The 13,952-nt window shown below is 39.4% G+C and overlaps 1 protein-coding gene across 2 annotated transcripts in view; it reads left to right on the top strand.

Annotated features, from left to right (window-relative positions):
• The window catches only part of LOC140734677 (anthrax toxin receptor 1-like), a 258,361-nt gene that overhangs the window by 15,280 nt on the left and 229,129 nt on the right, over positions 1-13,952 (top strand). The gene's annotated exons all lie outside the window — the stretch shown is intronic.

Genomic DNA, 13,952 nt, shown 5'->3' on the forward strand with positions numbered 1-13,952 from the left:
GATGTGCAAATGAGTTCTGGGAAGAAACATCTGCAAACCTGTACTGTACAAGGAGATTTTTTTTTCCAAAATTACTTCTGTTATTTGCGCCCAGAAAAATGATCTCACAGTTTGCAAAGGAGACCACAAGGAAGTGAAATCCCTTGGTAATAGCTAAAATGTATATGTCAGGATTTTTGCTTTAAAGAGAAACACATAATAAGTTTTGGACTTCCCTGAAGTGACTTGGCTCAGGAGTAGGGAGAAGATGATGAGTGGGGAGATACAGAAGTAACAGAGGGACTTACAAGAATTAGATATTTATCGTTTCAGGTCATAAGTTCGGATTCAAGAGAATATGAGGATTAGATTGCCATTCCATAAGACCATAAGAGATGGGAGAAAATTAGGCCATTTGGCCCTTTGAGACTTCTCCACCATTCCATCATGCTAATTTATTATCCCTCTCAACCTTTTTCTCCCGCCTTCACTCAGTAACCTTTAATGTCCTTATTCATCAAGAACCTACCAATCTCCACTTTAAACATACACATTGACTTGGCCTTCACAGCCATCTGTGGCAATGAATTCTCTAGATTCATCACCCTCTGGCTAAAGAAGTTCCTCCTAATCTCTGTTCTAAAGTCTGCCCTTCTATTCTGAGGCTGTGCCCTCTGATCCTGGACTCCTCCAGACCATTCTGTCAAGGGCTTTCAATATTTGATAGGTTTCAAGGAGATCACCCTTCATTCTTCTAAACTCTAGTGAGTACAGGCCCAGAGCCATCAAATGTTACTCATACATTTAGTCGTGATGAAGGTTCTCGGCCCGAAACGTTGACTGTTTACTCTTTTCCATAGACGCTGCCTGGCCTGCTGAGTTCCTCCAGCATTTTGTGTGTGTTGCTTGGATTTCCAGAATCGGCAGATTTTCTCATCTTTGAGCTATTTGTACATTAACCTTTCCTTTCTGAGATACTTCTCCTGAACTTCCTCTGGATGCCAGGACATCCTTTCTTAGATAAGGGCACCAAAACTACTCACAATAGTACAATACATTGCTGGCTATGCTAACATCTACACATAAGATGTTAATCAGGTTCATCTCTGTTTGTTTGAGCATTTAGCAAATGTTAACTACACTTTAATATGACACCATGGTCAGAAAAATGGAGATCATATAGTCTTAACATTTCCATTTTCCACAACCTTAATTTAGAGCAGAAGCCCACACTCATTTCCCATTGAAGAGGTAGAGGTGGTCATCTCCGCCTCTTTTCACTACGCTGTTGACTAAGATGGATGAGGCCGGTTCACCATTGTGCACCATCACCCTTTTTGAAAAGCAAGAAGCTTTCTTGCTATACAGATCAGTGCTGCATCATTAATCAATAGACAATAGCAATATATTAACGTAGGTGTTTGTGCTGCCATATGTTACAGTGATGAGTGTAGGGGTAGGGAGATGACATTAATCATAAACCTGTGTCTTGAAGGTTGGTGTTACTGTATTCCATGACCAGCCTCTTGAATTCCTTCATTATTAGGATGTCAGAGCTACTGGGCAGTAGTTATTAAGGCACGTTATTTTGTTTTTCTTGGGTACCAGGATGATAGTGTTGTTCCTAAAGCAAATGAGAACCACAGGTTGAAGCAGTGAGAGGTTAAAAATATCTGTCTACTGACAGGATCTATAAACGCAGCCAGGGAGAGTGTCCGGGCCAGAAACTTTTCATGGGTTCACCCTCTGGAAGACTGGGCATACAAACGCTGCAGTAAAATGTGGATTCGGGTCCATTGACCTAACTCTATAATAATTGCATTTAATCCAGAAGACATTGGTGAAGCACTAGAGAAGCTCCATCTGTGGGAATTGTAGATGGCATCAATGGTTGGGTAGTTGGTTTGTGTGATAGGCTAGACTGCATTCACAACTTTCTGCAATTTCTTGCAAACTTGGGCAGATCAGTTGCCGTACCAAACTGCAATGCATCTGGATAGGATATATACTATAAGCCTTGGTAAGAGTCACTGGGGTCATTATGAATTACCTTAGTGTTCTGAGAAAGTAGAGACATTGATGTGTTTATTTGAATGTAGCATCCACGTGTTTGGATCAAAACAAATTGCTGGTGCAATTTACTTGTAAGAATTTGAAGCATAGGATTGAAGAGAAGTTGAGGAAACACTGTTTTGCTCCAGAAGGTTGTGTGCTGCAGTTTTCTTTGTCTGAAAAGGTGACAGAAAGTTTAATTTTCATCATGCTTAAAACATATCTGTAAATGCACATCTTAAAATCTTAAAAGCTACATAATAAAGCTTAGAAAGTGGAATTATTCTCACTTCATGTCTTCTGGACAGCAAGAACACAGTGGACTGAATAATCTCTTTCTGTGTCATAGACTACAATTCTATGAACCACCTACATACCACAACCTAGAGTGGTGTAATGGACATGAAGTGCTGTGTTATATTTCTGAGCACTAGACCAAATCAGCCTTGATTCTCATAGAATGAGAATGAATTCAGGTATCATTCCAATGCCTTCAGCATACGATCTGGTCTGATATTTGAGCATCATACAGGGATTGTGTATGGCAAGATGGAAAGTTAAATAGAGGCCCGCTGCATTCTCATGTGGACATGTAGCACCAAAGAGTATTATAAAAATTCACCCATCATTGGACACAATATTTAACACCAAATAACAGCAATGAAAAGATTACTTATCATTATCCTATTGCTGCTTCTGAGGCTTGGTGTGCCACTATTATTTGGTGATTACAATAAAAATGGAATTTCTTGGTTGTGAGGTATCTCATTACAGCCCGAGGATTAGAGGAATTCTGTGCATGTTCTTGGGAGATACAGTAGAATACAGAAGTTTGGGTACTCCGGTCAAAATTTCTGTTTTGTGAATCGTTAAGTGAGTAAAAGATGAATTGATCTCCAAAAGTCATAAAGTTAAAGATGAAACATTCTTTTCAACATTTTAAGCAAGATGAGTGTATTATTTTTGTTTCGTACAATTTTAGAGTGGGGAAAAAAGGAAAGGAGCACCATGCAAAAGTTTGGGCACCCCAAGAAATTTGAGCTCTCAGAGAACTTTTACCAAGGTCTCAGACCTTAATTAGCTTGTTAGGGCTATGGCTTGTTCACAGTCATCATTAGGAAAGGCCAGGTGATGCAAATTTCAAAGCTTTATAAATATCCTGACTCCTCAAACCTTGTCCCAACAATCAGCAGCCATGGGCTCCTCTAAGCAGCTGCCTAGCACTCTGAAAGTTAAAGTGAATGATGCCCACAAAGCAGGAGAAGGCTATAAGAAGATAGCAAAGCATTTTCAGGTAGCCGTTTCCTCAGTTCGTAATGTAATTAAGAAATGGCAGTTAAGAGGAATGGTGGAGGTCAAGTTGAGATCTGGAAGGCCAAGAAAACTTTCCGAGAGAGGGAAGAATGAATTCAATTAAATACCTGCAAATTCTGGAAGCAAACATCACACTGTTTAAAAAAAAAAAATCTGAAATGAAAAGAGGATAGCTTCTATAACAGAATAATGATCCTAAGCACACCTCAAAATCCACAATGGACTACCTCAAGAGGCGCAAGCTGAAGGTTTTGCCATGCCCTCATAGTCCCCCGACCTCATCGTCATTGAAAATCTGTGGATAGACCTTAAAAGAGCAGTGCATGTAAGATAGCTCAAGAATCTCACAGAACTAGAAGCCTTTTGCAAGGAAGAATGGGTGAAAATCCCCCAAACAAAAATTGAAAGACTCTTAGCTGGCTACAGAAAGCGTTTACAAGCTGTGATACTTGCCAAAGGGGGTGTTACTAAGTACTGACCATGCAGGGTGCCCAAACTTTTGCTTTGGGCCCTTTTCCTTTTTTGGTATTTTGAAACGGTGAAAGATGGGGATTGTCATCTTTAACTTTATGCCTTTTGGAAATCGGGTCATCTTTTTCTCGCTTAGCCATTCACAGTAACAGAAATTTTGACAAGGGGTGCCCAAACTTTTGCATGCCACTGTATGTACAGGGAATGTGGAATGGCAACCAAATCTGTGTATTTTAAGCTGAAAAGCTACCCAGGCAGAAGTCAGATTACAGAATGACGGATTCCAAAACTGCAACAAAGAGAGAGCAACGCATCTGGCAAGAAGACAGACTGCGGTGAGAGCTCTCAAACTCTGGATTCTGGCCTGACTTGCTGGAACTAGATATCATTTTTAAGTTCCACAGGCCTTTGGAACCTGATTTATTTTGATTTAAAATCAAGCAAGTGGAGAAGTATTTTGCCACATGTGTGGGGGAAAATAAATCTACTATAAGAATGAAGACAGAACGAAGAATTTTGCTGCTTCTTCTGCATGGAAGGTTCAGTCGCATTGCAACTTCTTCCAATGACACTTCATTGAGGCAGAGGAATACATTATGTATTGACGTATGCACTGATTGATTGTGGCTTGACACAAGGGCTAACTTTGGAGTCAGAGGTTCCTGGGGATGGGGCCAATGAAAGGAGCATTCTTAATATAAACAGAAAATTCTGGAAATACTCAACAGTGCAGACAGCAGTGTGGGAGAGGAAAAGAATTGAGGTTTGAGCCAAAAGTGGAAGAAATTGAATACTTAGGCAGGGAAAGGAGAGGAACAAGTTAAGAACAAAAGAGGAGATCTGTGATAGGGTGAAAGACAGGGGAGATTAAAGATGAAAAATGTACTTTGAATCTTTGAAAGCAATTACGATGTAGTGTAAGAAGAGATAGTATAAGTAAAGAAGTGAAAATATATCTGAAGAACTGAAATTAAAAGCTCACCGATTGAATTCAATTTTGTGTCTGGAAGGCTGTAAGCTGCCTTACAAAGCAGATGCTGTTGTTTGAGCCATGTTTTGTATTATTCAAACAGGAGATCTCTGAGCTAGGGAGATCAAAACGGAGTGTGAGAGAGGATTGAAGTTGTAGGTAATTATTGAGCCCAATCATGCTTGTAGATATAACAGAAGTGTTCAAATGATCTTCATGTAGGCTTGGAGGCAGCTTGAATGGATTGTTGTCCTCTGGACTTACAGGTTCCACTTATTGACTGATGGCTTCTACCTCTCCCCAATCAAAATCCTACTTTGCCAAAAGACTGGGAGCTTGTTGGCACTTAGATTATGGGGTAAGAACAGAAAATTCCACAAGACTTTCAGGTATGGTGAGATAGCAGGAAAAATGCTCAGATGGAGTCAACATTTTCAAAGAGATTTAAAGTAAATGCATTTTTGCAGTTCCGCTTTCCCCTAGATATTAGCTGGCCACAACCCACATCAGAGAACATAGCTATGCCTTACGAAGATACCTCAGACCATATTTGCAGATGGCTGAGTGGAGTGGATCCGGAAATATTCTCATTGAAGGCAAAGCGTGCATCTAGACAGGAGATATAAAAACATCCAGTTCAACTCTGTTCATTATTAAGCATTATGCCTTTGTAGATATTGAAATCTATGCCTGTTTGGCAACACTAAGTAAGCCAATTGAGATCTGTGGACTTCCAAGCTCACACATTGCTTAATTTGGACCACTGAGGGAAGACTGCAGTGATAAATCAACATAGCACCATTTCTCTCTTTTTCACCCCAGAAAATTGTTTTTTTAAATATAAAAATAATAAACTCTGAGAGTTTTTTTCACCCGCTGATTTAACAAGCAGCCCCTGTTCCAAGAAAGAGGATGTGGTTTGTGCTGTGATTTATTCATGTTTCCTGTCCCTGGCTAGGATGTGGGTTGAAATGCGTCTTGAACTGAGGTGTTCCTCATGGGAAAAGAGAGTTAATCACAGAACAAACCAAGCAGACCCATCCTTTGGTGATCAGTTGTAGCCCAAAACTTGTCAGCCTTTTAATTACTTCCAGATTTTTCAGTTAGTTTAATATTTCCGGCAACTGCTATTTATTTTTGTTCATCAATCTAACTCTTTTCCTTCTAGAACTATGAAGCAGTGGCATTCCCATCTTTCTCCTATCCTCTTTGGCTTTTCCATCAAAATAGAAGAATTGGAGATGATTCCATTGAAAACTATGGGTTAAACTGTGTACAATGCTGATAAAAGATTGAGTAGTTAGGACTGACGTTAAGAAGAATTTCTTCATTGTGAGGATTGTGATCCTGCTAATTTCCCATCACAAATGGCCACACAGGCTCAATTACAAGTTTTTGTACACTAAAGAATCTGGACAGGGCAGAAAATATGGTTTACAATAAATTACAATTTATTGTAATTGAGAACAGGCTCAAAATTCTGATATGCCTCTTCTCCCATTTCTATGCAACAATGACCAATTTTGGACTTACCTGCTCCTTGCCATCCTTTGTCATACTTCCTTTTGTTTCCCTTTGTTGCTAAAACTCCATGGACTATTGGCACTGCCATCAGATTCAGGTTCAAGTTTATTGTCATCTGACTGTACATATATACAACCAAATGAAATAACGTTCCCATGGAACACAGTGCACCTACAAAACGAATAAAACGCAAGCATGTAAAACAAAATATTGCCACAAATGAGTTTATAAAATATAATTCAAAGTGCATGCAGTGTTGCAGCACAGGTGAACAGAAAACAGAGCAGTAAACAGCTTGTTGTTGCAGTGATAAGACCTGGGTGGCGGCAGGGTATTTATTGGTGTTGTCGCCCGAGGGAAGAAGATGTTACTCAATCTGGTAGCCCTAGTCCTGATACTTCTGTATCTCATTTCTGATATTAGTGGGTCAAAGTGATTGTGGGATGTGTGGTAGGGATCCACAACAATGCCTTGGGCCCTTCATATCCAATGCTTACAGTAAAAGTCACAAATAGAGGGTACGGAAACCCCAGTGATTCTCTTGGTGGTTTTCACTATCCTCTGTAGGGACTTGTAGTCCATTGCTTTGCAGCTTCTATATAGCAGCCAGACAGGACACTCTTGATGGTGCTCCTGAAGAAAGTTGTTAGAATAGGGGTGGGCAGCCTTGCACACCTTGTTGACTAATGAGAAAGTGTTGTGGGTCCAGGTTAGATTGTCCATTCTGTGCACATCAAGAAACTTTGTACACTTGACTCTCCGTGAGTGTTTGGCCTGCACCTTTCTGAAGCCCACAGTCATTTCTTTTGTCTTGTCCACATTGAGACTCAGTTTGTTGTCTCACACCATTTGACAAGTCTCTCTGTCTCCTCTCGGTATGTTGACTCACCATTGTTGTTGATACTACCACTGTGTTGTATTATCAGCGAACCTGACACTGTTTGAGATGGATCTGGCAAGCAGTCGTGCGTCAGCATCATGAACGACAGTGAGGTGAGCTCACAGCCCTGGGAGGCACTAGTGCTCAACATGATGGAGCTTGAGATGTTGCTGCCAACCTTGGACTGACTGAGGTTTTCTGTCAAGAAGTACAAGATCCAGTTACAGAGAGGGATGTTGAGTCTTAACAAGGACAGTTTACCCATCTGCCTGTGAAGGATGATTGTGTTAAATGCCAAACTGAAGTCAACAAACTACAAACTAGCGAATTTGGCATTGTTTTCTAGTCGGAACTGGACAGAGTGGAGGACTGAGGCCATGGCATCATCAGTGTACTGGTTTGAGTGGTGTGCAAACTGGAAAGGATCCAATGGAGATTGGTGTTTAGATGCCAGACGGCTATTTTGGTGATCACAATTATCAGTGGACGTTGACACACTCCTAGACCACGAATCCAATGCATTGGAAACAGATAGAAAATTCTGAGAACTTGCCTATGGAAACTCAGTGCACATATAATGCATGTGTCTTTCTTAGTCATCAGTCACTTTCCAAAAAGGGAAAATAAGATTAAAAGGAGTCTTGGTGAAATACATGCACAGATAATCATCTGTGAAAAACACCTCGGTGAAAAGCTCAGATGGATAAATATAAACTCGTTATCTTTAATCCACTTTGAATATTGCAAGCCCCCTTTAACTGTAATAGCAACCCTTGCAATTTTTGCACAGCAAGCTCATACATCTAATACTGTGTTTATATCCAATCTCTTTTAGCTTTGTCAACTTTGGAATAAATATTGGTCTCAGGTAGTTCTCCTGTTGCTTTTGAGAATTGTGTCACATAATTACTTGTGTCTGCCTGAAAGAGCAATTAAGGTCCCAGCATAACATCTCAGCAGAAAGACTACACATCTGAAAGTTCAACCTTGCCTCAGTACTTCACAAGTATTGTCCTAGATTTTATATCGCAACTTTGAAGTGGGTCTTGAACTCAAGACTTCTGACTCAGAGGCACGGAATCTGACAAATGAACCATCATAGCCACAGCTCTTGCAGAATATAGAGTTTTCATGATTATTAATTCTCCAATACTTGACTGCTCACTGGCTGATGCTTGTTGTATATGAACCAAAAATGCATTTAGTACCTAGACACATGTGGTGGTGTCAAAAGATTTTGAAATTTTTTGACATGTGTGTTTGTTATGTCCTTTCTACAAGTGCCAGATACAGGCCAGGGATATATTTTACTGTTATAAGCTTCTCATTTTCCCATCCTCCATGTCAGAAGGGTCTAAATACTGAGGTTCATAGTGATGTTATCCACCAACTTGTTTGGTAATTTTTTATTATGAGGATGCAGCTACTTGGCTACTTTTAAGCACATCCAAAATTCCAAGCATCCTTGGAAAACAGAAAGCTGCTCTTTTCTGACATTTTGATATTTTCGGAAACAATCTTCTACTGATATTTCACAACTAAGCAACTGCTCTGCTTAAGCATCTAACAAATGGAAAGACAAAGTGGAATAGTACAGTTACATTGTCTTTGAACAAGGCCCCCATTAACAGGACCATCTGCAGCTGGTTCAATTAACCTTCAATAAATCAACTGCGGGGTCTTTCCCCCACAATACCCATATGTGAAGGAAGAAAGTGTAGATTGTTCAATGACTGGAAGTGATTAATATTGCAGAAGATTATTCCCTTTATTTTTAGGATGATGAAGACAAATAAAGGATTGAAGTTGATTAACTTTGAACATAAGACTGGTAGCCTTATATTTACATTTTACATTTGTTTTTACTCTGTAGACATAAAAAAGGCACAACCTTTACAGTATCATTTACCTTACAACAGAAATTTGTTGCTTGAGTTCCTGGGAACACAAAGAGAGATGAGAAGAACTTAATATTAAATAATAAGAATGGGCATCTGCATGAGTTGAAAGTTCAAAGTAAATTAATTATCAAAGTACATATATATATATATATATATATATATATATATATCACCATATACAACCCTGAAATTTGTTTTGTTGTGGGTATACTCAGTAAATCCAAGAACCATAATAGAATCAGTGAAAGACTGCACCCAACAGGGCAGGCAAACAACCAGTGTGCAAAAGACAACAAACTATGCAAATACAAAAGAGTTAAAAAATAAATAAATAAGCAATAGATATCAAGAACTTTAGTTGAAGAGTCATTGAAAGTCAGTCCATTGGTTATGGTAACAGTTTATTGATGGGAATGAAGTTAGCCCCTCTGGTTCAAGAGCCTGATGCTTGAGGAGTAATAACTGTTTCTGACCCTGGTGGCACAAGCCCCAAGGCTTTTGTATCTTCTTCCTGATGGCAGCAATGAGAGGAGAACATGCCCTTGGTAGTGCATGTACCTGATGCTGCTTTCCTGTGACGGTGTTTCATGTAGATGTACTCAATGGTGGGGAGGGCTTTACCTGAACTGTGCCATATCCACTAGTTCTTGAACGATTTTCCATTCAAGGACATTGCTGTTTCCATACCAGGCCGTGAGCAATGTAGAAAAGCTGGTGTGAAACTTTACCTGGAATTTTGTACGTATATAAAAAAAATCAATCAGAAAATCTGCATTGAAGTTAGGAGAGCCGATCAAATAGGGATTAATTTTAGAAAACAAGCTCTTCATTTTCCCCTGCTGTAATATTGGTGAGACCCATAGTAGATTGGCAGAAACTGCTTCACCAAGCACCTTCACTTTATCCACCAGAAAAAGTGGGTTCTCCCTGTGGCCACTCATTTCAATTCTACTTCCCATTCCCATTCCAACATATCAGTCCATCACCTCCTCTACTGCCACAGTGAGGACACCCTCAGGTTGGAGGAGCAACACCTCATATTCTGTCTGGGTAGTTTCCAACCTAATGGCAAGAACATCGATTTCTCAAACTTCATGTAATTGTGACCCACCCCTTCACCATTTCCCCATTTCTGTTTCCCTCTCTCACCTTATCTCCTTACCTGCCCATCACCTCCCTCAGATGCTCTTCCTCCTTCCCTTTCTTTCGTGGTCTTCTATTCTCTCCTATCAGATTCGCCCTTCTCCAGCCCTCTATCTCTTTTACCAATCAACTTCCCAGCTCTTTACTTCACCCCCTTCCCCTCTCTCGGTTTCACCTATCACCTTCCACCTTGTACTTCTTCCTCCCCTCCCCCCACCTTCCTACTCTGACTTGTTCCCTTCCTCTCCAGTCCTGAAGAAAGGTCTCAGCACGAAGGGTCCACTGTTTACTCTTTTCCGTAGATGTTGCCTGGCCTGCTGAGTTCCTTGAGCGTTTTGTGTATGTTGCTTGGGGAATAATTATTTCAGATGTATATATTGGAACCAAGTTACTTTGGGGTGTCTTGGTTGTAACTCCAGATTTTAGCATGCCTAGTTGAACTAAATTACTTAAACATTATCTTTTTATGCTCCATTGGAATGTTTATGCAGAAAGTGCTGAAGTTTTTCAAACCAAATGAAGCAAAATCTGAACAACCAGACTGATAGCAATTGACATTTTCTGATTGACATAGCTAAAAAGACAGTTCTATTTTTGTGTGATAACCACACTGAACCAAATGTGGGAGGGGAAATTTTGGTCAGGGTTTGATTGTGAGTATAGTGGAATAAAGTAACCAGTAAATCATCAGTGTCTGTTATTTAATATGAATGATTGGTGCCACTCCTATTGCCATGAAATTACACTGCAGCTTTGACAGTTTCCCTTCCATCAAAGGAACAAATATATTTTTATGAAACATATCATTCGCATCACAAGTCTTTTGACTACATGTTGTACACTCTTAGAAAGAAAGTCTCCTCACAGAATTTTCCCTGCATGAAGGATCTTGAGTAGAACCATTGTACCATCATCGACTGAGCTCTCAAAGTCCTGGATTCATAACAGCATGACTCTTAACCTATTTGGCCTGATCATTAACAACATCAACAGGTTGAGTACCCCTTGTCTGAAATGCTTGGGGCCAGAAGTGTTTTGGATTTTGGATTTTTTTTATAGATCTTGGAATATATAAAAAGATAGCTTGAGATCACCATCAGTTCTGACTGAATTTATGTGCTACCAGTAGCAGTCTTTGTCTTACACTTGTTCATCACATATCTGTACTTAACAGTAAAATTTATTAGACCAACCATATACTGAAAGTATAATGTGTGCAGGGTAACCAAAGCAACACAAGAGCATCGGGAGAATACCTGAATCAACTCTTGAACAACAACTAAGAATGTCAGGCTTTTACACTCCATTTACAATGCTGTGTTTTGGTTAAAAGGCTACAGTACACTGCGTTTGTTTTTCTTAAGGTTTTATGTAAAGTATAAAACAATTAACCTGTTCTGAAGTTAGATTTTTGTTTGCGACGATCATTGATGTAAACAATCATTCATTGATGAATGCAAAGACATTCATTGATGTAAACTCATCAATGAATTTCCCTGCTGCTTTGTGATCAGTAGACACTTAATACCGTCCCTTTTCTTAAATTTCTGCAACCAGCCTGCTGAATATTCACACTTACGTTCAATTTTCAGTTTCTTATGATAGATCTTTGCTTGTTTCATGATCAGCATACCCTGAAGCGGCATATGCTCACTCTGCCACTGATGAATCTACTCTTTCAGTACACGATTGCATTTTTCACTTTTGTTCTTCTATTTTTCATTAACTTCTGTTCATTACATAGATGAGGTTACTTCTCAGATCTGTCTGTGATGCGCAGAGATCTGTACATTATCTGGGAACCTTCTGAGTGCCTTGTGGAATTTACCACTTGTGACATCATGTCAGCACTCAAAAAAATTTTGGATTTCGGAGGTTTTGGATCTTCAGATGAGGAGTACTCAACCTGTATCACCGATACATCTGTGGATAATAACTGTTGGAAATAAACACCCTACGGTCAGTGTTAATAAAAGAAGTCTTTGCTCAACAATTGTCTATATTTTATGCAGTGTCACATTATTGTAGTAGAACTTGAAGCTGTAAACCGAGCATTTATTGGGTGCTTTGGAACAATAGACAGAGAAACAAAACAGTAAAACAAAAATAATACTGTATATATATCCTTTCATTCAGGTATACATTGATGATTGAAGTGCAGCAGGAAGTGCTGTTATCTCACAGCTCGAGTCAATTTTTACTGCAGCAGCATTGACCAGTTGTCTGGTATGAGAATTACAAAACATATGACCAAAAGACCCTGCAAAGAATTGCGAAGGCTGCTGAGAGGATCATAGGGTTCTCTCTTCTAACCATCTGTGATATTTATCGAGTGCGCTGTATATACAGGGCTCTTAGCATTCTCAAAGATCATCCCATCTATCTCCTTGAGCCCCTAGCATCAGGCAGGAGGTATGAAACATCAGGACAAGGACAGTTAGGATGGCAAATGGCCTCTTCCCCCAAGCTGTGAGATAACAGAACTCCCTCCCTCCATCCACTTCTCATCACTTATGAAGCTCCAGTAGCGTTATACTGTTTACTTTTTAAACTTCTGTTGTAAATGCGCCTTACGCAAAATGTCATTCTTCTGGAATGAATTTTTATGATTTGTTAAGTTATTTGTGGTAGTTGTACTTGTGTGTTGTGTGTGAGTTATATGTGTACTTTTTGCACCTTGGTCCGGAGGAATGTCATTTCATTTGATAGTGTACACGTATACGGTTGAATGGCAATAAACGGGAACATGAACTTTGTGTAGCTTGTAATTCCTCTATGACAGAGTGAGTTTTCTCTGGATGCACCAATTTCCCCCGTGAACCCAATATATCTAGAAGATTGACATTTAGTATAAGGTGCATTTACAACACAAATCAAAAAGTAGTATAATGCTACTGATGCAAAAATTGAAATGAACATTAATCATGCTATAGAAATGAAAATCTTCTTTTAATTCAAAATAATTAGCATTACAACATTAAATCAGAGAGCCATGTACTTTATCAGAATACAAATTTATAAATTCCACTATTTTAGTTGTTTCGGGTAACTTTCATACAGTGACCAAATCCTACCTCAAAGCTTGTAACATATTGCCAGGCAAAAATAACTTCCTATAACTCCATTTACCATCGAAAGTACTCTATTGAATCCCGCTCTTCTGGTCATCCCTGATAAGTGTTAATTTACTTTCATGCTGCAATGTCTGAAAAAAACTTTGCTTCAATAGTGATTCATGATGGAGAATCCTACAGTATAGAATGCCTTTAAAAAAATTAATATTTTGAAACTACACTCAGTAGCCACTTTATTAGGTACCCCTGTACACCTCAATAATGCAAATATCTAATCATCCAATGATGTGGCAGCAACTCTATGCAAAAAAGCATGCAGACATGGTCAAGAGGTTCAATTATTATTCAAACCAAACATGAGAATGGGGAAGAAATGTGATCTAAATTAATCTGACCGTGGAGTGATTGGTGGTGCCAGATGGGATGGTTTGAGTACCTCAGAAATGGCTGATCTCCTTGGACGCTCATGCACCAGAGCCTCTAGAGTTTGCGGAGAATGGTGCAAGAACAAAAAACTTTCAGTGCGGGGCAGTTCAGTGGGTGAAAATGCCTTCTTAATGAGAGAGATCAGAGGAGAATAGCCAGATTGGTTCAAGCTGAAAGGAAATGTGACCATAACTCAAATAACCATGTGTTACAACAGT

This window comes from Hemitrygon akajei, chromosome 1 (assembly GCF_048418815.1).
Source record: "Hemitrygon akajei chromosome 1, sHemAka1.3, whole genome shotgun sequence".
Classification (NCBI taxonomy): domain Eukaryota; kingdom Metazoa; phylum Chordata; class Chondrichthyes; order Myliobatiformes; family Dasyatidae; genus Hemitrygon; species Hemitrygon akajei.